General features: G+C 35.2%; 1 protein-coding gene across 1 annotated transcript in view; it reads left to right on the plus strand.

The window, feature by feature from the left end:
* grp (serine/threonine-protein kinase grp) overlaps positions 1-27,105 on the plus strand; it is a 191,826-nt gene that overhangs the window by 15,901 nt on the left and 148,820 nt on the right. The window lies entirely within an intron of this gene.

A 27,105-nucleotide genomic window follows, 5' to 3' on the forward strand; every position in this document is an offset into this window, starting at 1 on the left:
ACATAAGTCGTCCGACGCCGTCAAATTCTGTCGCCATAAAGTTCAATTTTAAAGAGGTATGGAAGGATGTTGCGGAGCAATTAAAAAGTTGTGGTCCACCAACCCGTACACCAGATGAATGGCACAGAGTGTGGATTCATTTTAAAGCTACAATAAAGAGAAAATTAGCTAATAATAAGAATACCGCAACTACACCAACTTTTGCACAAATTTGCCTCTATTGACTGCAACACTTCACTGATACCACTGATAATGTGTGTTGAGCCATACCGAGGTAAAAGTCATTGCCATGATCTTTGAAGACTTTCTTCTGCAAAAGAAAAACTGTAAAGCAGCACACACTTTAAGGAGTGACTGCATGGCTTTTAACCTACGGCTTTTTTAAAGTCATTTTTGTCTACTATATACAGAACAGCGTCTTTTGGAAGCCGAAAATAGCATTTACACCTAAATTATAAACAATTATTTTGATGATTGTTGGAAATAAAACATCTACTCACAATACTGATGCAGTTCTAAAGGATTCGATTTTCCTCTTAAATGTCTTCTTATGGGTCTATCTTGCATTGCCACTAAACTTGAGTTGCGTTGTCAGTTGTCTTCGCGACTGAGATGAAATGTACCATTAATGTCAACTCAACTGGGTGGTCGATAAACATGTTATCGATCAGCGTTTTTTCAAACTTGTGACCTCTATTCGCCAAAAAAAAAAAACAATTTTAAAAATTAATGCGCTTTGGATAACTCTTTTGTGTATTCTGGACAATATTTTAATATTTTGGCTGAGTTTTCGAGCAAATTTGGAAAACAACCCAAGATTGGAATATAACCTGGCCATTGAATCTTCGGATCGTCAAGTTTTATTTGCTGTTCCAAAAAATGATAAGTTCGGTGGAATTATTTTTTGATGATGAAGAAAATGTACAGGACATTGCATGTATTAGAAGAAATTTGAGGGACAAGTAAGTTGATGTTCATGTGGATAGATCTGTATAATCAGTAAATTATTTTAGGTTTAAGGCGTATTTTCGATTTCCAAAGGATGCCGTAGTTTACATTGTGGATCAACAGCAATACCCCCACTTTTAAAAGTGTGCGCAGCGTTGAGATTCTTTGCGGACGGAAGTTTCTAAAAGTCCCATGGCAATGATTTCAACAACTGCATGGCTCAATCTACATTGTCGAACGTATTGAAGGAAGTTGTCCACATGATAGAGGACAAATTGGATCGTTTCGAAGTTGACGGAGGAGGAAAAAAGACAAAATAAAAACCATTTTTATTCAAAAACGAAATTCTCTGCTGTAGTTGGCTGTATAGATGGAACACATGTTCGTCATTTGTACTTAAACTGAACCTACAGGATGTGTCACCAACTTCATTTGCAAAAGATTTGCTGATGTCTGCTCAAAAGGTGATAAATTCACTTTCTGTGATGGACCACCACCAGTGTCGTTGAAGTTTCTTTTATTTTGAGGCATTTTCTTTTTCAAGTTTGCTTTAAAGTGAATCCAGACTCTCTGCCACTCTTCAGGTGTTCGTGTTGGAGGTCCATGGCTGTTTAAACTGTCCGAAATGGACCTTCATCCGCTGTGGCTTTGGTTTCACCAAAAACCCAAACTCCTCGGGCTAAGTTTGGATTTTCACTCAATTAATATTTCGAACTGTTGCTTTGTCGTTATTTTCACCATATTGATACACAAAAATAATTAATGATGCAAAGAGTCAATAATTGTTAACAAAATGTTTATTTTTCCTTCTATTTTACTTCTTGATTCTTCGAAAATGTTCACTGCAACTGAAAATTGGTGGTTGCTGAAAAACAGCCGATTCGTCAACTGAGATTCGAAACTTCAGTTGAGTGTTGCCATACGTGGATCAATTTTGACAACTGGCAACGCCACTCAGCGTCAATTGTTATTTTTGATCGACCCCTTATAGATGCTACGTTAAGCATATCTCCTCTATCATCGAAAAATTTTTCCACCACTGAGCTTATAATTTTAGAAAAATATTCCTTTTGTTTACAAATTGTTCTGATATTTTTTCTCATTTATTTAAATCAAAACAAAAAACGCTCCGCTACATCGGCGATTATTTTCTATCGCTTTTCTATCGAGACGACTGACAACGCGACACGACTCGTGTCGCAATACGGAATCGACCCATTATTCTTATTTTTTCTTAAACATCACAGAAAAGAAATGAAATATTTAAAACTAAATTATAATAGATAAAGTCGAACTTCTCTATAACGTAGTAGTTGGGGACCGACGAATTACTACGTTATAGAGAAAATTCGTTATAGAGAAACCGGAACAAAATGGCAAATCATTCATTTTAAAGCAATGAAATGAATCTATGCATAGTTGTCATTGGAAATTGAAGGTATTTTGAATCAATTTTTATTCCAAGAGCGTTGATAAATGAGTTTGATTCTCGTTTTTAGGATGAACTTCAATAAAAGAGAAAGTGTGAACTAAAATGAATAACATTTTTTCAAATATTCGTTATAGAGAGATAATTTTGTGTGAGAATTTCCACTTGTGCGTTAAAAAAAACTTTGTTATAGAGAAGTATTGTTTATAGGGAAGTTTGCTATAGAGAGGTTAAAATATTTATTCTTTATAGAGAAAACTTCGTTATAGGGAAGTTCGTTATAGAGATGTTCGACTGTATTTGTATCCAAGTTCAAAGAAAAATATTCATTTTGAAGGGGATTCCTTCAGAACTGCAATGATCATCAACACGCAGACGAACAGAAGCACATGTACACTATCCCAGCAAAATGTTCGATGCCAAAGATGCTATTCAATCATGGATGCAAGTAATCTGGCATGTTGTTGTTGTTGTAATATTGTTTTTATTATGTTATATGTTCGTTCCTCTGTTCAATCTGGCTATGGGTCTATCTCTAGTTCCAGAAAAATGGGTAGATGGGTAGGTTTGGCGGGGCACTTAAAAAGGTGTTGTGTGTCGTGCGGGCCCATGCCGCATACTGGGCATATGTCTTGCACGGCGCGATCGATTTCCGCCCAATACGAATTTCGCCTATATTATAGGCGACTGCAATATCCCGAGCGTAGTTGAGCCAAAACTACTCTGGTTTGTCGTGGCAGCTGACGCTCCTCAGCTGCGATAGATGGAGGATGTACTCCGAGTACTTTATTCACACTATAATTGCTTAAGGCCTTGGCAACTGCGTCCGTGTGAATGCTATTCAATCCTGCTTGATATGCTTGTTGATCTAGGGGTTCTCTCCTGTATCGTTAGACCTCTCCCTCTAGAGCATGGATATCCTTCCTGATCTCCCTGAATGGGCTGGGCCTACCCACAAGATGGTGATTGGGATGGTGTACATGTTTGTAATCTGGCATGTAATCTGTTTAGGTGAATCACCTTTGAATTTTATATAAGATCCGGATCCTAAGCATGCCGTTTTCGCCGACCATTTGCCTGGCATTTGCACCAACTCTTTCACACAGATTAAAACAGTTGCCGTGAATTCAAGCCTTCGATAGCATCAGATTATTTAAAAATAAAAAAGCTTATCGTCACCTGAAATGCCCAAAGACGTAACCCTTTGAGGGTTACGACTTTTCGACATTTTTTTCTCAAAAACGATTTCCTGTACCACGGATGAATGACATTTTGCCTATTAATCACTAAAATAACGTTTATTCCATTGAAATATAAAAAAAGTTCACGCACAAATCGATTTTGAAAAATATTTTTTGAAAAATGTATGAAACGAATTTTTTTTCAAAAATTATTTTCTGTTGCACGAATATAAACTTAAGCCTACTAATAACTAAAATTACATTTATTCCAAGGCACATTTATAGAAAGTAGAAGTGACAATCAGCTGTATTTTTACTTTTTTTGTAAATTTGGTTTTCAAAACGTAATAGGGTCCACTCATGAAATTTGAAACTTCGAAATTTGCTACCATAAAATACTTCTTTTCATCATAAACGTGTAATAAAAATTAACTACGAGAGTTTTGAATGCGTTGTTTTCACATTTTGATTCAAATTTGTTCCATTATAGATGATTTTCAAAATGTATTTATTTATGTTTTTCCTGAAAAAAAAAAAAATTGGAACGACCCTATTATTCAATATTTATCTTTGACAATTAATTTTCAATAACAACAACTTTGTTTTTATAAATTTGTAAGTTGTTGTAATTCATGAATATACCTTATATAAATCTGCCTTGGTTTATTCCATTCAAATATTAAAAAACGTCATGCACACCCCACTTTGAATTTTTTTTTTTGAATATTTTTGTTTTTGTTAAAAAATTATATCTTTGAAAAAAAAAGCTTTTACGACACTTTTATGATTCTCAGAATTGAGGAAAATGAGAGAGACACAAATGTTATGACAGTTTGGTTATCTCATGTGGCTCTAAAGTTTATTTTCAATTATATACCTTCTTACAGTGCCTTTAAAAAATTGCCCATAATTCTGATAACTTCATATTTTAAAATCATTTTGTGCGTGAGGTTTTTTTCACCGAATTACCTTATAATTAAGATTTTATGTAATCTTATCAGAACGCTTGAATATTTTTCTGGTCAACTTTTGTAGCACAGTGCCATTTATCGACATTTTCCGAAAAGTTTGCACCTTCTCAAGACCGAAACTGCCTGAAAAAGCGTTCCAATGCTTTTGCGATGTATTAGAGAGTTCTTAATTACCGCCTTGGCTACAATTTTTGTCTTTGTGTGGGCTCGAAAATCTCAATGGTTTGGCTGTTATATGCCAAGATGTCAAAAAACGTAGTTAAAAAATTAAAGTCAAAATCGGGAGGCTCGATTTTTATCGTAGACATATGGTCCAGTAGACTTTTTTGCTCAGTTCAATCTCAGGAATCAGAAACGCGAAGGGCCTGTTAAGGGTTTTTTTTTTCTTCCACACAAATCGCCCCGGCCTAGCCATTATACATGTGTTCTTTTACTATCTTATGGATTTGAAAACGCAAAATAAACTATTTTGGATGCATTAAAAATATTATTTGTACATTAAAAGTTAATGCCAAGAAGCTCCTCTTTGAAATACAACCATCACTTTTAACTTTAAGTTAACCGGAACGCTACAAATCTGTTCGGTAAATCCAAACTATAACAAAAGAATACTTATTATAATGGGGGTATGTGTATTTAAATCAAAACAGAAAAGTCATCTCTATTAGATCGATGGAAATGGTTCAAATGCTAATGTAAAGATCGGATTTTTCATGACTTCCTTTGAATCAGTGGCATCGCATGGAACCATTTACTTCAAATTTTGCTGGGTATAAGCAACATCGTGTGCTTTCGTTCGGTTGAGGCATTCGTTGTTGTTACAACACAATGAAAGCACAATGTTTAGTGTTTACTTGTTATGGTGCCCATGGGCGGCCAGTATGTCCGGGTTCGCTTCCCAGCCAAGGTAACATCACATTTTCAACGGTGGTAAAAATACCCCTCAGTCTGATGTTGCGACATTTTCTGAGTATTTCAACCATGTAAAACTTCTTTACAAGTGGTATCGTAAAACACGCATTTCGGACTCGGCTATAGAAAGGAGATCCCGTATAATTGGGCTAATATGAATTGGTGTGCACTCATCTATGATGTTTGTGGGAACATATGTATGTCTGGAAGCAAAAGACGCTTCTATTATAATGTCAACATGATCCAAAAAGTGGTCTTATTTCCTGTTTAAGTATGTCGATAAGAAAATGAATGCGTAAGAAAAACTACCAAATTTGAGTGTGTTTTTCAAATTTGTTTTTTGTTTTGAAGCAAAAGCAAAGGAAATAATATTTCCAAAACTAAAGTTTGGGTGCGTTTCATGCGCACACATTTTCGTTTCGAAATACATAAACTGGGGGTTAAACTGGATTTCAGACCTAAAATGTTGAACTTTTGTGGAGGAGGTATGTGTAGGAATCGACCGGTATATAGCTAAACTTGGTCTAAGATTGAGAGAATTATTATGATGTACAAACGTTGGATCAAATCAAAGACACTCCTTCTGATAGATCTTGATAAGATTTTTTAGAGTTATCAGATCATAATAGTATGAAGAATGATCTTGCCTATCGTTGTAATCGTCGTACCATATGGGAAATTTTTTAGAACGTTTTGTTCTATAAACGAAACTAAGAATATATTTTCAACTGTATAACCTCTTCAAGTTGGCCTTCCCATTGCCAATGGCTCGTATTCATATGCCTTTATGGCGGGGGCATCTTTATCCTTTATTTTGGCATGAGTCTGGGTGCGGCAAGCGTTGTAACCCGATACGTTTTATTACAAATACAAACATTTTCAAACTGAGAAGCCACATTCTTAAAACTGGAGATATTCCAAGAGCCAGATTAAGCAGAAGACGAACATACAAACATATCAAATACTGTTACAACAACAACAACGTTTTACCACATCGATGCTAGTCGACTGGTACTGGCATCGTCAACGCATATTGATCATGAAATTAGCCTATTCTTAGATAAAACAAAATAGTTTTTAATAAAGTATTTTCACAAGCCTTAAGGTAGAAACACAATGAATTTTTGTTGCTTGCTCCACTTGCTTGGCGTGAAAGCGAAAAATTAAATTGTACTTTTTTCAATAGAACCACCCACAACGAAGCAAAATTTCAGGCGCCAAAGTTACAAATTGTTTAACTTTGGAATTTGTATTCGGCTTGATATTTGACAGTTCATTTAACACAACACAATTAATTTTAACAACAGCAATTGGCGGTGACTTGCTTGTTTTCATTTTAAATTATATTTTTCCGATAAATAATAACAACAATTATACGATGTTTGAGGAAAAATTAATAATGTGCAAAATACTTTTTTGTTTATCCAAAACAAATGATCGCCGACACCAAAAATGTCACGCTTCGAGGTGAGATACAAAAAAAAAAATGGTGGTGAAGCAATAATTTTGACATTTGGAAAGCAAGTAACAGGCTGATTGTGTTTCTACCTTTATATGGCGGTGTAGTGGTATTTTTGATAGTTGAAAAAAATAAAAAAACAAAATATATAACCCTTTTCTAGTATTATCCTCATCACTCAAGAATGAGAGGCGAAGATTGTTTGTCTGAAAGCTCTTCGCAGTAATTAATATATAATTAATCAAAACCCTTATTTGATTAGCATGAATCTCCTTGAATTTGTTTGGAAAAATTGTCAAACAAGTTTTACAAAATCAACAACTACATTTTAATCAATTATTCCACTAAATAATAGTTGATAGACATTCAATATTATCAATTATGTAACGTTTTACTTAAATACTTATTTAAGTTCGTTTTTCTTTTCTTTTATTTACAAGTTAATGCTTTTTTTTGAATTGTTTTAATTTATTTTATTTAAATTTTAAATTATTTTTTTCACTTACTAAATGTAAATACGAGAGTTACATTATTTGAAATAAATGAATTAATCCACTAATTGTGTTACAAGAGTGTTTTCAACACCTATCAGTACGTATTTTAATAATTACTGCTAAAAATGTTATTATGTGAAACGAAAACCTTTTTAATAAATCGTATGCTATGAACACATCATTTTTGTAAGCAATATAAACGAGCGTGGTTAATTTAAAAGGAAACAGGGAATTTATTCCTTTATTAAAGTTCGAACTACTTCTGTGTGTGTTTCATACAAAACGTCATAAGTCGACTTATGTAAATTTTGAGATATTGGTACCACGTAGTTGTACGTTTTGAGAGCTTTCCATATCACTATCTTTTTTGGCAAAGCTACGTAAGTGAGTCCTTTTGTAAAATAATTGTCATAAAAACTTATTAAAGCGACATTAGCAGCAATAAATCGAAAACATATTCATAAAAATAACACAAACAAAATTAAAATTTTGATTGTTTCATGGTACAATAAGGAAGGTAGAACAGGTTCGAAAAAACGATAGAAATTCAACCCTACACGTATGTCCGCTTCCTGTCAGAATTGTTATACTGGCATATGCAACAGGTTGCCTTTTTTGTCATTTTACCCAGTTCGTTAAAACGGCGCGAAAATGAATGAAACATAAATATTTGTTTTCACATATACATCGAAACACGGTCAAAAACTTATTTTCAAATTAAGTTTGATAAATATATTCTACAACGGCTCTGTAATTAACGATTTCATTGCAATTTATTTTGAATCTATTTTAAAAACATTTTTAATATTTTTCAAAACAAACACATACACACACAAAATAAAAACTTTACATTGACAAAAGTCGGTCACACTCAGAAAAAAATTGAAATCAGATGTGAGCTCTGTTATACCTTTCTATTTATACCATGGATTGTTTCTCTTTCAAGGGAAAACGACATAAAACTAAATGTGCTCTTTCTTGCTTTTAAAACACGATAATATTTATTTACTGTGATTCCATCACATTAACGTAATTTAGCAATTATCGAAAGGTCAGCTGTTCTTCCTGTGGGACCTTTTTGTTGAGCCATGGCTGGCGTCTTTCTAATATAAGCTACGTAAAGGGACTTGTGTTTGACAGTAAATTACATAAAAGCAGAAAATGAATATACGTTAAAAAAAAAAAAATAATAAAAAATATTGCAAATTTTTTATTCCTTACGATTGCCTTTGGCATGCTCTATGAATACCCAGTTGTTCAGGTAACTAGGGAATAACTAGCAATTTTGCTGGCTACTGGTAAACACAACTAGTTACCACCCAATCTGCTCGCAGTGCTATAGACTGGTGAATTTAACATGGGGATGTCATAGGAAGGGGTCTATTGTCCCCTCACTGCATTACCAGTAACCACCCAATTCGATAGTCATGTGAAAGCAATTGTCCCTTCATTGCATTACCAGTAACCAGTCAATTCTATAGTCTTGGGAAACCCAATTGTCCCTTCATTGCATTACCAGTAACCAGTCAATTCGGTAGTCAGAAATGATAGTCAAAATTACTAGGAAGTTGAAGTCAGATAGATGGGTAAATGCATGGGAGGAGTGGACCGATATAGTCTATATTTCAATCCCATACTGGACTGGATGAAATAATACGATGTACAAAGCCTGCATCAATCAAAAACTCCCTGCGAGGATTATCTTGCGGATTTGCCATTTTGGTTGGTGCCGTCAGGGTTTCTTGGAGCTTTTAGGCCAATATCTCAGGAATTATTGACTTACTCCGGCAAAAAATTGTACCGTCGTCAGCGTACGTAAAAATACTTTAAATAACATTTCCAATTGTTTCGTTTCGTATTTTCCATAGAAACAATACAAAACGAAACATAACCCACGTTGGCAGAGCTCGCTGTTTAGTTTTGTTTTGTTTACATTCGTGAGTGCGAACAAAACAAAAAGCGAAAAGTACTCAACTCCAAAAGAGCAGATAGAAAACGGAATAGTACTAAACACATGTGAATAAATCAAAAACGTTTGGTGGTTGATAAAATTCACTGTGGTATGCTGATGCTAACTTATAGGGTATAATACGATGTGCAAAGTTTTGACCAAATCGATTGCTCCCTTCGAGAGTTATCGTTCAGACCATTTTACAGAAAAATTTTTAACTTTTGTGGGGGAGGTACCAGAAGGAGTGAAGGAGTATGGCCCATCTTCCAACTTAAACTAAACTTTGGACAAAATATTACGATACCCAAAATTTGGTTCGAATCGGTTGAACTGTTCGAGAGTTATCGTGCGCAAAAGCCAGACAGACAGACATTTTTCGTATCAAAGTGTATACACCCTTCTAGCCTAAAGGCTGAGGGTATAATGACAGAATATTTTTCAATTTGTTTAATAGTACGTTTATATATAACTGGATTTAACAAACCCAGTAAGCTTCAAATGTCAATTCCTTTGCATATACGTCAAATAAATCCTCATTGAAAAGGTTAACCCTTCAAAAAGGCTATAATATAAACATGGCCTAAAAATAGAAATAATGTTGAAAAGAGATTACAAGAGAGAAGCATTGCCGATTACACTATCCATCAGTAGTCTATACAATAGTCAATATATTTATTACACGCCACATTACCCGTAACTAGAGAATTGACATGATAGGCAGGGAAGCCCATATCCAGTAAGAAAAACAATCTATAGGCTATTTTGTGTGCCATTTTTGGGTGTAAAGTCGCTAGGACCAATGAGTACATAGTTACATAACTACGTCAAAGTAGACAATTGCTATTTATTGAACAACTGGGTGTGTAAGAAAAAAAAAAACACAAAATCATCGACACGTCGTAAAAAATATTACAAAAAAATATTGTTTTCGATCTCTTGAAAATTTTGATTTTTAGACTTATGCCGTTTTCTATGAAAACCACAGATTTGTTCGATCGAAGTGAACATGTTTAAATGCAACTCCATATAGAAAGTAAGAATTGATCCCCCAGTTTATTATGACAGGGGGTATATAATACAAACTATCGACCATAACAGTAAGTTATCTTTTTTACTATTTGAAAGATTTTAAAAGAAAACGAAAATAAATACATTTAAATTTAACATTAACAATTTACACTTAATATGATGCATTTTTAATTGACTTACACTGTGCAACACTGAAAATGCAAACAACTTCTAATATACATTTTCTGAAAGTACATATTGAGACTAGAAAAACCTTAGTTGGGTTCCATGCTGTTCGATCGGATCTAAAACGATCCTTTTACTGATCGAGGCTTTATCTCAGAAACTAATAAGAATTTTGTTTTGCAGTCTTCAGCAATATTGTAGCTCTAAAGTAGAACTTACGTGTCAAATTGGCGAACTAAGAAAAGCGCATCAAAATAGTTAAAATATAGAAAAGTTTACATAACTTCTGGAAGTCTTGTCAGTAGCAGCTAACCTATTATGAGTTGAACCAAGTAAGCTTTCGCAAAAATGTTCCAAATAATGTGCCCAGCAATTCTTCAGAACAATCTGAAACTCTAAAATACCTATTTCGTGTTGTTTAGACGGTATTTCATATTATAATTTCTACAAAACATATTTCAAATAATGCTCATACAGGATTTCAATGCATTGTTGGCTCTGTTCCTTTACGTGCAAGAATCTTAAATTTTTAACAATTTTTACTCGAAAAGCGTTCTTTTACTTCAGACATAATACAATTCATATGGGATCAGTTCACAACTTTTACCACTTTTGCTGGTTTTACCATTTTCAAAAGTAAAGGAACAGACCAGTTGATATCATGGTGCACCTTAACTAACTTTTAATGAAGTTTTCATAGATGAGAAAAATAAAAAAACAAAAAAATCGCCGGAAGAATTTTCCAATAAATCGCAGTCAAAGTTCACCTTTTTAGAGCTTTTTTAGATTTTTACGATTTTGCTTGGAAACAACAAGCCCTATGGAAATGGGATTAGAGCAAATAATGTAGCAGTGAAAATTCTCTACAAGATTGACCTGAATGGTATTTACGTAGCTTTTACCATTTTTGAGATATAGATGTTCAAATTGGGACAATGTACTGACTGCATCGCCTCATTATATAAAAAAAATGTCATGCAGGCTGCACCTTAATTAACTTTAAATGAAAATTGATTACACCTGGGAAGTTTTTGCGGATTCTGAAACAGCAATGTTTAAAGATGATAAAAATTCAAAAACAAGAAAAAATAGCTGAAGGGATTTTTAAATAAATCGCGGTCAAAGTTCAAATTTTAAGGTTTATTTTAAGTTTTCAGGATTTTGCTTGGATGCGGCAAGTCGCATCGAAATGGGACTAAAGAAAATGTTGTTGCACTGAAAATCCTCTATTTTGAAAGACGAGTCCTTTCTAGAAGTCAATTTTTCAATATTCAGCCTTATTACGGTTGGCGTAGTCGTATCCAAAATTGCAATTTGACGTGTCGTAACGTCTAATTGGTATTATGTATGTCGTACACGACATTTTCGCAACGACTAATTGGTATTATGTATGTCGTATACGAGATATTACAACTCTGTATGCCATTCTTTTACAATTTTGCTACCACGAGAGGCGTTTTATTACGAGAAACGCAGTGGAATTAGTCGTTAGAGATTTTGTTGACGACAACAGACAAATTTCTTAAAACGTTAATAAAAACGAGCAAATAAAATGGATTTAAACAAAAGGTATGTGTCTATATAACAAAAAGATTATATATTCGTATAAATTTTATAATATTGCACATGTTTTAGAACAAAAGTCACCACAAAAAAGCAGTTTGACACAATGGTCCAGATTTTGCAGAACAATCCAAATTTGGCCAGAGGTTACAGCAATGGAATAAAAAAAAATAGCGTGAAAGAAGAGTGGAATAAAATTAGTACGAAACTCAACATTTTAGGACCGCCAGTACGAACAGGTGAGGGTTGGATGAAAGTCTGGGCTGACTACAAATTCAAGTAAAGGAAGAAGTTAGTTTACAATAAGGCGGAATGTCGTGCTACAGGTGGAGGATCCTTCAAACAGTACATACTAACAGACACGGAAGAAGCAGCATCCAGCTTGTTACAATTGGATACAATTGTAAACGCGGGCAATCAGTCAATTGGAATCCAGCAGCCTTCAACGCTTCGAGAAACAACCACTGAGGAAGAACTGTTTGAAGCATGTATAATCCATGAAGATTTAGAAAACTACGATCCCTGCACAGTTACTCCCCAAAGCGTAAGCAGGCCTCATGCAAAAGAGCCGCAGGTCGTAGTGAATCAGGATCCCCGCACAATAACCCCTGTAAGCATAGGTATCACTCATGGAAATGAGCAACAGGTCCAAGTGAACCAGGATCTATGCCCACTAGTCACAAATACCCCTCACAGAAATGGATTTCAGCAACAGCCACTGAGTATCAGTCATGGAAAATATGTTTGATTCTTGTCGTAACTGTTTTCGTCTTACTTTTAAATCGTTCGGAGCATATTCATCCTCATCGTCGGATATAAAATAACCCACACTTAACATTTTTATGGTTTATTAATAAATAATTGTTTTTTTATTTTAACTGACTCTATTTTTTTGTTTTCTTTTTTATAACAGGATGGCGTGTAATAGTCGAAAATGTTAATAATCTTCAACACCCTGTATTTTTGCAATCTATTACAAAACAGACGTAGTCGAAAATTTTACATAATACCAAAAATTATTGACTACGACAACGCCTACGACTACGTCTACGACACTTGAACGCCTACGACAACGCCAACCGTAATAAGGGTGATTATTAGTATGTTTTTCATGTCGAAAGATTTTATTTTAAGTGTATTCATTTCAGAACGCTAAGACGTCTGCAACATTTTCTGTAGGTTGGCGACGACCCAGGTTCAAATCCCAACCGGGCTCAGATCATTTGTAATATGATGTAATATATCGTATCTCATAATATATCATATCGATATGATGTAATATTGAAAAATTGACATCTACACCTTTTTCTGATGTAATTCGAATCATTTTTGTTTTAATTCAGGAATTCCATATGTGATTCGTAACATTTTATTTGTAATTCGAGAATTCCATTTGTAATTCGAAACATTTCAATTGTAATTCGAATTATTCCATTTGTAATTCGAATTATTCCATTTGTAATTCGAATTACTCCATTTGTAATTCGAATTATTCCATTTGTAATTCGGAACATTTCAAATCGATTCGAAATTCATTACACACCTGATTGCCTCGATTTGCTCCAAAAAGTCAATCAGGGCAATCATGAATAAAAATTCCGTGCGAAATTTATTCCCATTCCACAATTTTTTTATTTCCATATTTATGTCCAAAAAGGGAATATTTTTGTCGATTCGGTGAGAATATTCCATAATTAATCTAATATTCATGATTACCCTGAACATGTATGTATTTAGACATGTTTATATGAGGCCATAAAATATAAATCCGATCTAAACAACACAGAACGCGATTATGGTTTTTGTCGATTGGGTTTATACTTTCATAAAATGCGCAGTAGAAGTTGTTTGCACACAATTATGTTGCCCAGTGTAATGACATTTAACTTTAACATAATACTTACATATATAATAATCTGCTCAAAAATCCAACCCCACCTTCATTGTATAATCCTTAGTGATGGTGAAATAATTTGAGAAAATTGTTAAAAAATTTGAATAAATAAAATAAATATTATAAAAAAAATAACAAAGCTGTTTTATTTTCTTTAATGTAATATTCTTTGGTCTGCTCCAGAACTCCAAGAATCTGCAACTTTTTACTATTTTTTCGAAAAATTGTTATCGTAGTAAAAATGTGAGGATTCTTGCAGGTTCTGGAACAGGCATCTTCTGATGTTGTTTGTTGTGTTTGTGACTGCACCAAGGTAGATGAAGTCGTTATCTACCACACAATTTTAGATAACCACTTCCACAGTTGGCCCGAGTTCTGTGGATGCATTGCGCGTCGATACCATCAACTTGGATTATCGCCGATAATTGGCAAACCCACTTTAGCTGATTCTCTTTTGACTTTTTTAAAGGTACATTTACAGTCAAACTTCTCTATAACGTACATAGCACTTGGGGACCTACGAATTACTACGTTATAGAGAAAATTCATTATAGAGAGATTATTTTGTGCGAAAATTTCCACGTCTGCCTTAAAAATAACTTCGTTATCGAGAAGTTCTTTCTACTGTACGGCTGACTTCCGTATCGTTAGATGCTTTGCAAATGTCCGAAAATGTCTTAAGTATTGTATTTCATAACGCCCTAATACTTAAAAAATGCGAAGCTATGTATTTCAAAACGTCACAATTACGCATTTGTAGATGAAAGCCCTTGATGAGTATATTAAGAACCCAAAAGGAAATTTTCGCCATAGGTCAAGTTTCCGAGATATCGCGTGATGAACTTTTTGATTTTCCTCCCATAATGCCTGAGAAAATAGCTTTAAATATATGCTTAGCGTTATTGTAGCGTTGTTTTGAGATTTCGTACTGTATTTCATCCTTGTAACTCAATTCTTTTCATGTCCTTTTGCTCCTTTATTTCTGGAAACGTAGTGAAAGTCCCCCAAGGTGAGATTTTTCAACATCCAAATATTCTAAATTGCTTGACCGTCGCTATAAGCAATTTCGACTGTAGTCGCTATGTCCTAACGATTTTTTGTCGGTATAATGAGTTACAGAATTCCACTGCTGCTTGGCCACATTGCACAATCCGAAACAATGGAAATGCTAACGAAATAATACGACAACAAATAAAGAGAAAAGTCTGTTATACATCCCCCCAAAAGAGAAACCATTAATGGCCACAAAACTCTTTACTCTCCATTTGACAACCGGGTTTCATTTCACTGCTCTCTGTCTCGTTATCTCTCCTGAAAAATTACTTATCATAACATCTACCTGCAAACGGTAGCTGATTCGGGAGTTTTGTTTGACGACAATTGTGATTGTTGCTTCTTTGGGGACGAGACCCCTCAATCTTCTTTGTCCAAACAATATTCAACCCCAAACAAAACTCGCAAAACTTTTGAGAATGTTCCAGCAAAGAAACTGGAATATGCGTGCGTTGTCATGGATGGCCAGTCACATCCGTTTTCGTAACAGTAACCACACAAATATTCTCTCTTTCATAATGCCCGGTTTGATAAGTAAACACAAGAGAATTTCACCTCAATACAATCCATACGAATATATACACATGTTGTATTGAAACCCTAATGGGGGAAACCGACACTACTTGCACTGAGGGGTTAATGTTCGATTTACGTTGGCATTTTTTTGTTCTGTATTTTTGCAAAAATATTTTAGCAAATCCATCCACAAACAACGGGTGGTCGGACGGTTAGTCGTTCGTTCGGTCAAAACCCATGCCATTGGCAAAATATCCCATTGTTTTGTGTTCGGTGTGCAGAACTCTCAACATTGACACCAAGCAACACCACCACCCCGCAACAACATTTTCACTTTGCTTCGATTCCTTTCATGTGCAATATGTAACAGAAACTTATTTCATTCATTAACCTGTGCTAATAGGAGCGTAATGTAATGTAATTTAAGTTTGGAAAGGACAACATCTGAGGAAAATGGAAGAAAAATGGACAAACTTATTGGATTCTTTATAGACGAGGATTTTTTAGAGCTTTTAAACAATTATGTCAGAAAGCGTGGACTTGCCCACGCTGTAAACAGGATGACAATTACTGCTTTCGCTAACGATTTCAAAGCGATTATCAAACAAACCTTAAACTCCATTTAAGCGAAAATTTTGAACTTTTCTGATGGAGATGCTCCTAAATGTTGTCGTAGAACTTTATGAAAGTTTGGAACATATTTTACGATGTGCACGTCGGATACACAATTCGTAGATCGACGCAAAATTGCCTCAAACGGATTTCGTCAAAACTTACCACAGTTCGTTAAAAAAATCTCTTCAGGTAGCCTAGAAAAAATCTCTACAGGTTGTATAAAATATTCTGAAATGACTACCAACATACTAATTTTATCACTTGATTTTACTCTTATAGTAAACTTTTACTCTATTTTATTCTATTTCGAGCTCACTCAAAACAAAAGAGTGAAAAGCAAACTTCTTTGTACCCTTCGAGTACTCTCACAGGTACTTTTACTCGCGGGTAAAATCGACCTTCAGCTCGTCTATAAAGCGACCTTCAGCTCGTCTATAAAGACGACCTACAGCTCGTCTATAAAGACGACCTACAGCTCGTCTATAAAGACGACCTACAGCTCGTCTATAAAGACGACCTACAGCTCGTCTATAAAGACGACCTACAGCTCGTCTATAAAGACGACCTACAGCTCGTCTATAAAGACGACCTACAGCTCGTCTATAAAGACGACCTACAGCTCGTCTATAAAGACGACCTACAGCTCGTCTATAAAGACGACCTACAGCTCGTCTATAAAGACGACCTACAGCTCGTCTATAAAGACGACCTACAGCTCGTCTATAAAGACGACCTACAGCTCGTCTATAAAGACGACCTACAGCTCGTCTATAAAGACGGCCTACAGCTCGTCTATAAAGACGGCCTACAGCTCGTCTATAAAGACGACCTACAGCTCGTCTATAAAGACGACCTACAGCTCGTCTATAAAGACGACCTACAGCTCGTCTATAAAGACGACCTACAGCTCGTCTATAAAGACGACCTACAGCTCGTCTATAAAGACGACCTTTAGCTCGTCTATAAAGACGACCTTTAGCTCGTCTATAAAGACGACCTTTAGCTCGTCTATAAAGACGACCTTTAGCTCGTCTATAAAGACGACCTTTAGCTCGTCTATAAAGACGACCTTTAGCTCGTCTATAAAGACGACCTTTAGCTCGTCTATAAAGACGACCTTCAGCTCGTCTATAAGGACGACCTTCAGCTCGTCTATAAGGACGACCTTCAGCTCGTCTATAAGGACGACCTTCAGCTCGTCTATAAGGACGACCTTCAGCTCGTCTATAAGGACGACCTTCAGCTCGCCTATAAAGCCGACCTTCAGCTCGTCTATAAAGACGACCTTCAGTTCGTCTATAGAGACGACCTTCAGTTCGTCTATAGAGACGACCTTCAGTTCGTCTATAAAGACGACCTTCAGCTCGTCTATAAGGACGACCTTCAGCTCGTCTATAAGGACGACCTTCAGCTCGTCTATAAGGACGACCTTCAGCTCGTCTATAAAGACGAGCTTCAGCTCGCCTATAAAGCCGACCTTCAGCTCGCCTATAAAGCCGACCTTCAGCTCGCCTATAAAGCCGACCTTCAGCTCGCCTATAAAGCCGACCTTCAGCTCGCCTATAAAGCCGACCTTCAGCTCGCCTATAAAGCCGACCTTCAGCTCGCCTATAAAGCCGACCTTCAGCTCGCCTATAAAGCCGACCTTCAGCTCGCCTATAAAGCCGACCTTCAGCTCGCCTATAAAGCCGACCTTCAGCTCGCCTATAAAGCCGACCTTCAGCTCGCCTATAAAGCCGACCTTCAGCTCGCCTATAAAGCCGACCTTCAGCTCGCCTATAAAGCCGACCTTCAGCTCGCCTATAAAGCCGACCTTCAGCTCGCCTATAAAGCCGACCTTCAGCTCGCCTATAAAGCCGACCTTCAGCTCGCCTATAAAGCCGACCTTCAGCTCGCCTATAAAGCCGACCTTCAGCTCGCCTATAAAGCCGACCTTCAGCTCGCCTATAAAGCCGACCTTCAGCTCGCCTATAAAGCCGACCTTCAGCTCGCCTATAAAGCCGACCTTCAGCTCGCCTATAAAGCCGACCTTCAGCTCGCCTATAAAGCCGACCTTCAGCTCGTCTATAAAGCCGACCTTCAGCTCGTCTTTAAAGCCGACCTTCAGCTCGTCTATAAAGACTCCTTTAGGTCGCTATAAAGACTCCCTTCAGCTCGTCTATAAAGACGACCTTCAGCTCGTCTATAAAGCCTACCTTCAGCTCGTCTATAACGCCGACCTTCAGCTCGTCTATAAAGCCTACCTTCAGCTCGTCTATAACGCCGACCTTCAGCTCGTCTATAAAGCCGACCTTCAGCTCGTCTATAAAGACGACCTTCAGCTCGTATATAAAGTCGACCTTCAGCTCGTCTATAAAGCCGACCTTCAGCTCGTCCTTAAAGACTCCCTCGAACTGGCCTGTGAAACTAGCTTCAGCTCGTCTATAAAGACTCCCTCCAGCCCCCCTATAAAGACTCCCTTCACCTCCTCTATAAAGACTCTCTTCAGCTCGCCTATAAAGACTCCCTTCAGCTCATCAGTAAACACTTCCTTCAGCTCTTCTATAAAGACTCCCTTCAGCTCCTCTATAAAGACGCTCTCCAGCGCGTCCATAAAATCTCCGTTGAAAAATATCAAAGAAAAGAAAAACGGCCAGGAAAAGTTAATCGGGAAGATACACATAGCTTGCCTGCCTAACCTCCTGTCCAACTTCCTCATATTTTTCGCCTTCTTCTTCACCTTTTTTGCAGTTTTTGTTGCTGCTGCTTACAAAAGAAGATTTAACTTAATTTTATTCAGTTTTTTGTCGCTTAGCAACACAAGCGGCAGGCAGCAGGCAACAACGTGACACAAAGAACGCAAACTTAAAGAAATAATGAATGAATTGGATTTGAGCAGAAAAGCACAAGGAAAAGGAAAATAATGTGCAAACAAAAAACCGTGGAATGTCAAGACAATGAAAGGTGGTGGCACAAAAACCGGCAAAACCTCAACAGCAAGCAACAAACGAACGGACGACGTGGTGGTACACTCACTCGTCGTGGTACACACATCACTCGAACAAAAATTGCCAACTCATAACGAGTATTTTAGCTTCGTTTCAGTTTTTCGGATGGTTGGTGGATAGATGGATGGATGAATATGTTGCCAATGGATAATGTTGAATGTTGAACATGTACATCTGTATGTATGCGGCATGTTGCTGATGTCTTAGTTCCGAACTTGTTGTTGCTGCTGTTGCTTGGCAATCCAATAAGGTTAACTTCAAGGTAGCAGTGGAGTGGGAAGGTATAGGCTGGATGCTGGTGGAAAGTTGCCTTTTTTTGGTTTATTTTTTCTCTGTAAATTCTTGTTTAACATTTCATTGTCATAAAGCATCGCCGTCGTCATCATCCTTGTTATTATTAGTGGCAGCAAGAGCAAGGGTGTTCTATGCTGGCATGCTTATTTTGCGTAGGAATATGTCGCGAAAATTTTTATACAGAGCTTTAGATAATTGAAGATTTTGTAATGGTTCTGATCAGACTACTGATAATAATTATTTTAGGTAGCCTATAAAGACTATCTTCTACAAAGATTCCCTTCTGCTTATCTATAAAGACTCCCTTCTGATCGACTATAAAGACTTCCCCTTTAGGTCACTTTAGGTCGCCTATTAAGACTCCTTTTAGATCATCTCTAAGGACTAGCTTTGGCTCGTCCATGAATGCGATTCTAGGTCGTTTATAAAGATTTCCCTTAGGTCTTTTATAAAAACCTCCTTTAGGTCACTATAAAGACTTCCTTTAGGTCATCTTTGGAGACTGCATTCTAGTCGTCTTTGAAATACCAAATGATTGAACATCTGCTTCAATCTATCGCAAGGCTTTCTCGTTTAGAAATATTCAATATTCTTTAGTTTTTTTTGTGTATTATTTTGCCTTCGCAAATGTTACTCTTAAAATACATTGTGAAAACAGAGAGAAATAAAAACGGAGCGGGTGTTTAACCCCTATTCAATACAACGATGGGTATATTGGTTGCCCTTTATATTACACAAGCATTAACAGCAACAATTTCCAATCTTCCGAATCCGGAAAAAAACGAAATAGCAACAGCATCCCAGCAGCATCATCATCATCGTCACCAACAACAAGAATGATAGCAACAGATCTAAAAAGGAGAATTTAAGAAAAAAGAAATCCAAAAGATAGAGTAGGAAAAAAATGGCGCGCGCACTTATTTAACACATTTGCCGCACAGCAACTCAAGCGACAAAATGTTAAAACCATCGTCAACGCATGGAACGAAATAACTTACGTCGAAAACCCCCTACCCGAAATGAACCTAAAAAAAACATGGAACAGGCGATAAAGAATAAATCAAGACCGAAAGTTGCAAAGAGAAATCAACGAAAAAAAAGTTGTACGTGGATCTATATTTTTATATTGTTGTTGTTGTTGATGTTGCTTTTATTGCTACGATATGTCGTGCGTCTTCTGTCCTTCTAAGATATGTACGTATTTATGTGTGTATTTTTTTATTGAGAAAAGATAGGCTTTGATAAAAATAAATCATTGCACCATGGGATGAATTTTATTGAAATTCGAGTAAGAGACCACTTCACTTCAATGAAGGCAATTTTAGACTACATTCCGCCCATTAAAAATAACCTATTCCGTACGTCTGTAAAAACTTTAGAGCGTCCCTATGGACCATGTCGTTTATAAATACTACCTTGTGGTCATCTATAAAGACTACCTTGAGTTCGTCTATAAAGACTCCCTTGAGGTCGTCTATAAAGACTCATTTGAGATCGCTTATAAAGACTCCCTTGAGGTTGTCTATAAAGACTACCTTGATGTAGTCTATAAAGACTATCTTGAGGTCGTCTATAAACACTCCCTTGAGGTCGCTTATAAAGACTACCATGAGGTCGTCTATAAAGACTACCTTGAGGTCGTCTCTAAAGACTCCCTTAAGGTCGTCTCTAAAGACTACCTTGAAGTCGTCTATAAAGACCACCTTGAGGTCGTCTATAAAGACTACCTTGAGTTCCTCTATAAAGACTCCCTTGAGATCGCTTAAAAAGACTACATTGAGGTCGTCTATAAAGACTACCTTGTGGTCGTCTACAAAGACTCCCTTGAGGTCGCTTATAAAGAGGTTTATATTGAGGTTGTCTATAAAGACTCCCTTGAGGTTGTCTATAAAGACTCCCTTGAGGTTGTCAATAAAGACTCCCTTGAGGTCGCTTATAAAGACTCCCTTAAGGTTGTCTATAAAGACTGCCTTAAGGTCGCTTATAAAGACTACCTTGAGGTCGTCTGTAAAGACTCCCTTGAGGTCGTCTGTAAAGACTCCCTTGAGGTCGTCTGTAAAGACTCCCTTGAGGTCGTCTATAAAGACTCTCTTGAGGTTGTCTATAAAGACTTCCTTGAGGTTGTCTATAAAGACTCCCTTGAGGTCGTCTATAAAGACTCCCTTGAGGTCGCTTATAAAGACTCCCTTGAGGTCGTCTATAAAGATTCTTTTGAGGTCGCTTATAAAGACTCTCTTCAGGTTGTCTATAAAGACTCCCTTGAGGTCGTTTATAAAGACTAACTTGATGTCATCTATAAAGACTCCCTTGAGGTCGCTTATAATGACTACCTTGAGGTCGTCTATAAAGACTGCGTTGAGGTCGTCTATAAAGACTACCTTGAGGTCGTCTATAAAGACTACCTTGAGGTCGTCTATAAAGACTCCCTTGAGGTTCTCTATAAAGACTCCCTTGAGGTCGCTTATAATGACTCCCATGAGGTCGCTTATAAAGACTCCCTTGAGGTCGTCTCTAAAGACTACCTTGAGGTCGTCTATAACGACTCCGTTGAGGTCGTCTATAAAGACCCCCTTGAGGTCGCTTATAAAGACTCCCTTGAGGTCGTCTATAAACACTCCCTTGGGTTCGCCTATAAAGGCTCCCTTGAGGTCGCTTATAAAGACTACCTTGAGGTCGTCTATAAAGACTCCCTTGAGGTCGCTTATAAAGACTCCCTTGAGGTCGCTTATAAAAACTCCCTTGAGGTTGTCTATAAAGACTCTCTTCAGGTCGCTTATAAAGACTCCCTTGCGATCGCTTATAAAGACTCCCTTGAGGTCGCTAATAAAGACCCCCTTGAGGTCGCGTATAAAGACTTCCATGAGGTCGTCTATAAAAACCCCCTCGTGGTCGTCTATAAAGACTCCGTTGAGGTCGTCTATAAAGTCTACCTTGAGCTCGTCTATAAAGTCTCTCTTGAGGACGTCTGTAAAAACTCCTTTGAGGTCGTCTATAAAGACTCCCTTAAGGTCGTGTATAATAACTCCCTTGAGGTCGTGTATAATGACTCCCTTGAGGTCGTGTATAAAGACGCCCTTGATGTCGTCTGTAAAGTCTCTCTTGAGGTAGTCTGTAAAAAGAATCCCTTCAGCTCATCTGTAAAGACTCCATTCAGATCGTCTATAAAGACTGCCTAGTTCGTCTATAAGGACTCACATCAGTTCGTCTATAAAGACTCCCTTCAGCTCGTTCATAAAGACTGCCTTCAGCTCGTCTATAAAAACTCCCTTCAGCCCGTCTAAAAAGACTCCCTTCAGATCGTCCATAAAGATTGTCTTAGGTCGGCTATAAAGGCCCCCTTCAGCTCGTTTATATAGTCGCCCTTCACCTCGTCTATAAAGCCTCGTTTCTAAAGTCCCCTTCAGTTCTTCTATATAGAATCCCTTCAGTTCGTCTATAAAGGCTCCCTTCAGCTCGTCCATAAAGTCTCGCTTAACCTTGTCTATAAAGTCACGCTTACGTTCGTCTATCAAGTCTCCCTTCTGCCGGTCTATCTTCCTTCTTCCTTCTGATTTCTATAAAGTCATCTTCCATCGCCTGTGTATTAAGTCTCCTTTCGGCTCGTTCATGAAGTCTCGCTTAACCTCGTCTATAAAGTGTCCTTACAGCACGACTATAAAACCCACTGTGCAACAGGTCCAAAGATTTTAACAACAGTTGAAACAAAATGTACCCGAAAGTGGTTGGATGGTTGGAGTGCGACGAGTTGTTACACTAAAAAAATAAATAAAACAAAATTACGTATGACGACAATCAAGGAAACTATGACGCGAAAACGACGAGTGTGTACAACAAACTCAAAACTTTTCGAACTACACACACACACGAAGCTTTAAAACAAATTGTTAAAAAAAATTCTATACTTCTTAATTTTATCCCTCCATTTTGTTATTCCTTTTATCTTACTTCCTACATTCCTTGTCTCCTTTTAATACACCTATTTATGTACATACATACATATGTATGTATGTGGTAGAATATGAGATGCTGTTGCTCTTCCTTGCGCATTTACAAACTCTGCGCTACAAACATCACCTTTGATAACGATGCTGCTGGCAATTTCGAACCTAACGATGCTGATGCTGCCAGCAGTTAGAGTAGATCTGTCTGTCTGTTTGCGGCAATGATGTACGAGGTGTTGCTTTTTTATATTTTCCACCATTCTCTTATGGGGCCGTCCGTCTGTCCATTTTGTCGGTGGCGGCCGGTCTTTTTAAGTAAAAAAAAAATAAGATTTCTTGTTGCGCCGGCTTTCTCAATTTTCATGTAAGCTCGGTGCTCACAGTTCTTCGTATGTTATATTTTGGACATGAGACTCTTTCAACGTTAAAAAAGGCAGATACAAAGAAAAAGAGAATGCGAATAGTCTCTTGTCAGGAAAAATGGACATGGTTGGTCATCACTATTTCTCATAAGTAAAATTTATTAATCCACGTTTTATAGAGCCTTTAAAAAAATATTCTTAAAAAAATCCACTTTTTGTATAGCTTTGAACAAATATTCTTTAAAAACTTCACGTTTTGTATAGCCTTGAACAAATATTCTTTAAAAAATCCACGTTTTGTCGAGTCTTGAAAAAGATATTCTTTAAAAAATCCACGTTTTGTCGAGTCTTGAAAAAGATATTCTTTAAAAAATCCACGTTTTGTCGAGTCTTGAAAAAGATATTCTTTAAAAAATCCACGTTTTGTCGAGTCTTGAAAAAGATATTCTTTAAAAAATCCACGTTTTGTCGAGTCTTGAAAAAGATATTCTTTAAAAAATCCACGTTTTATAGAGCCTTGAAACAAAAAAAAAAAAAAAATATTAAAAAATCCACGTTTGTAGATGTTTCAAAAATATTCTTTAAAAAATCCACGTATTGTAGATTTTTTTTCAAAGCCTTTACAGACGTGGATTTTTTAAAATATATTTTTTCAAAACCTTTACAGACGTGGATTTTTTTTAAATATATTTTTTCAAAACCTTTACAGACGTGGATTTTTTTAAATATATTTTTTCAAACCCTTTACAGACGTGGATTTTTTTAATTTATATTTTTTTCAAAACCTTTACAGACGTGGATTTTTTTAAATATATTTTTTCAAAACCTTTGTAGACGTGGATTTTTTAAAATATATTTTTCAAAACCTTTGTAGACGTGGATTTTTTAAAATATATTTTTCAAAACCTTTGTAGACGTGGATTTTTTAAAATATATTTTTCAAAACCTTTGTAGACGTGGATTTTTTAAAATATATTTTTTCCAAAACCTTTACAGACGTGGATTTTTTAAAATATATTTTTCAAAACCTTTGTAGACGTGGATTTTTTAAAATATATTTTTTCAAAACCTTTACAGAGGTGGATTTTTTAAAGTATATTTTTTCAAAACCTTTGCAGACGTGGATTTTTTAAAATATATTTTTTTCAAAACCTTTACAGACGTGAATTTTTTAAAATATATTTTTTGAAACTCCTTATAGACGTGGATTTTTTAAAATATATTTTTTTGAAACTCCTTATAGACGTGGATTTTTTAAAATATATTTTTTGAAACTTCTTATAGACGTGGATTTTTTAAAATATATTTTTTGAAACTCTTTATAGACGTGGATTTTTTAAAACATATTTTTTGAAACTCCTTATAGACGTGGATTTTTTAAAATATATTTTTTGAAACTCCTTATAGACGTGGATTTTTTAAAATATATTTTTTGAAACTCCTTATAGACGTGGATTTTTTAAAATATATTTTTTTCAAAACCTTTACAGACGTGAATTTTTTAAAATATATTTTTTGAAACTCCTTATAGACGTGGATTTTTTAAAATATATTTTTTTGAAACTCCTTATAGACGTGGATTTTTTAAAATATATTTTTTGAAACTTCTTATAGACGTGGATTTTTTAAAATATATTTTTTGAAACTCCTTATAGACGTGAATTTTTTAAAATATATTTTTTGAAACTCCTTATAGACGTGGATTTTTTAAAATATATTTTTTTGAAACTCCTTATAGACGTGGATTTTTTAAAATATATTTTTTGAAACTTCTTATAGACGTGGATTTTTTAAAATATATTTTTTGAAACTCCTTATAGACGTGGATTTTTTAAAATATATTTTTTGAAACTCCTTATAGACGTGGATTTTTTAAAATATATTTTTTGAAACTCCTTATAGACGTGGATTTTTTAAAATATATTTTTTGAAACTCCTTATAGACGTGGATTTTTTAAAACATATTTTTTGAAACTCCTTATAGACGTGGATTTTTTAAAATATATTTTTTGAAACTCCTTATAGACGTGGATTTTTTAAAATATATTTTTTGAAACTCCTTATAGACGTGGATTTTTTAAAATATATTTTTTGAAACTCCTTATAGACGTGGATTTTTTAAAATATATTTTTTGAAACTCCTTATAGACGTGGATTTTTTAAAATATATTTTTTGAAACTCCTTATAGACGTGGATTTTTTAAAATATATTTTTTGAAACTCCTTATAGACGTGGATTTTTTAAAATATATTTTTTGAAACTTCTTATAGACGTGGATTTTTTAAAATATATTTTTTGAAACTCCTTATAGACGTGAATTTTTTAAAATATATTTTTTGAAACTCCTTATAGACGTGGATTTTTTAAAATATATTTTTTGAAACTTCTTATAGACGTGGATTTTTTAAAATATATTTTTTGAAACTCCTTATAGACGTGAATTTTTTAAAATATATTTTTTGAAACTCCTTATAGACGTGGATTTTTTAAAATATATTTTTTGAAACTCCTTATAGACGTGGATTTTTTAAAATATATTTTTTGAAACTCCTTATAGACGTGGATTTTTTAAAACATATTTTTTGAAACTCCTTATAGACGTGGATTTTTTAAAATATATTTTTTGAAACTCCTTATAGACGTGGATTTTTTAAAATATATTTTTTGAAACTCCTTATAGACGTGGATTTTTTAAAACATATTTTTTGAAACTCCTTATAGACGTGGATTTTTTAAAATATATTTTTTGAAACTCCTTATAGACGTGGATTTTTTAAAATATATTTTTTGAAACTCCTTATAGACGTGGATTTTTTAAAATATATTTTTTGAAACTCCTTATAGACGTGGATTTTTTAAAATATATTTTTTGAAACTCCTTATAGACGTGGATTTTTTAAAATATATTTTTTGAAACTTCTTATAGACGTGGATTTTTTAAAATATATTTTTTGAAACTCCTTATAGACGTGAATTTTTTAAAATATATTTTTTGAAACTCCTTATAGACGTGGATTTTTTAAAATATATTTTTTTGAAACTCCTTATAGACGTGGATTTTTTAAAATATATTTTTTGAAACTCCTTATAGACGTGGATTTTTTAAAATATATTTTTTGAAACTCCTTATAGACGTGGATTTTTTAAAATATATTTTTTGAAACTCCTTATAGACGTGGATTTTTTAAAATATATTTTTTGAAACTCCTTATAGACGTGGATTTTTTAAAATATATTTTTTGAAACTCCTTATAGACGTGGATTTTTTAAAACATATTTTTTGAAACTCCTTATAGACGTGGATTTTTTAAAATATATTTTTTGAAACTCCTTATAGACG

Source organism: Musca autumnalis, unplaced genomic scaffold (genome assembly GCF_047663935.1).
Source record: "Musca autumnalis isolate F117 unplaced genomic scaffold, ASM4766393v1 scaffold_2, whole genome shotgun sequence".
NCBI classification, from domain to species: Eukaryota; Metazoa; Arthropoda; class Insecta; order Diptera; family Muscidae; genus Musca; species Musca autumnalis.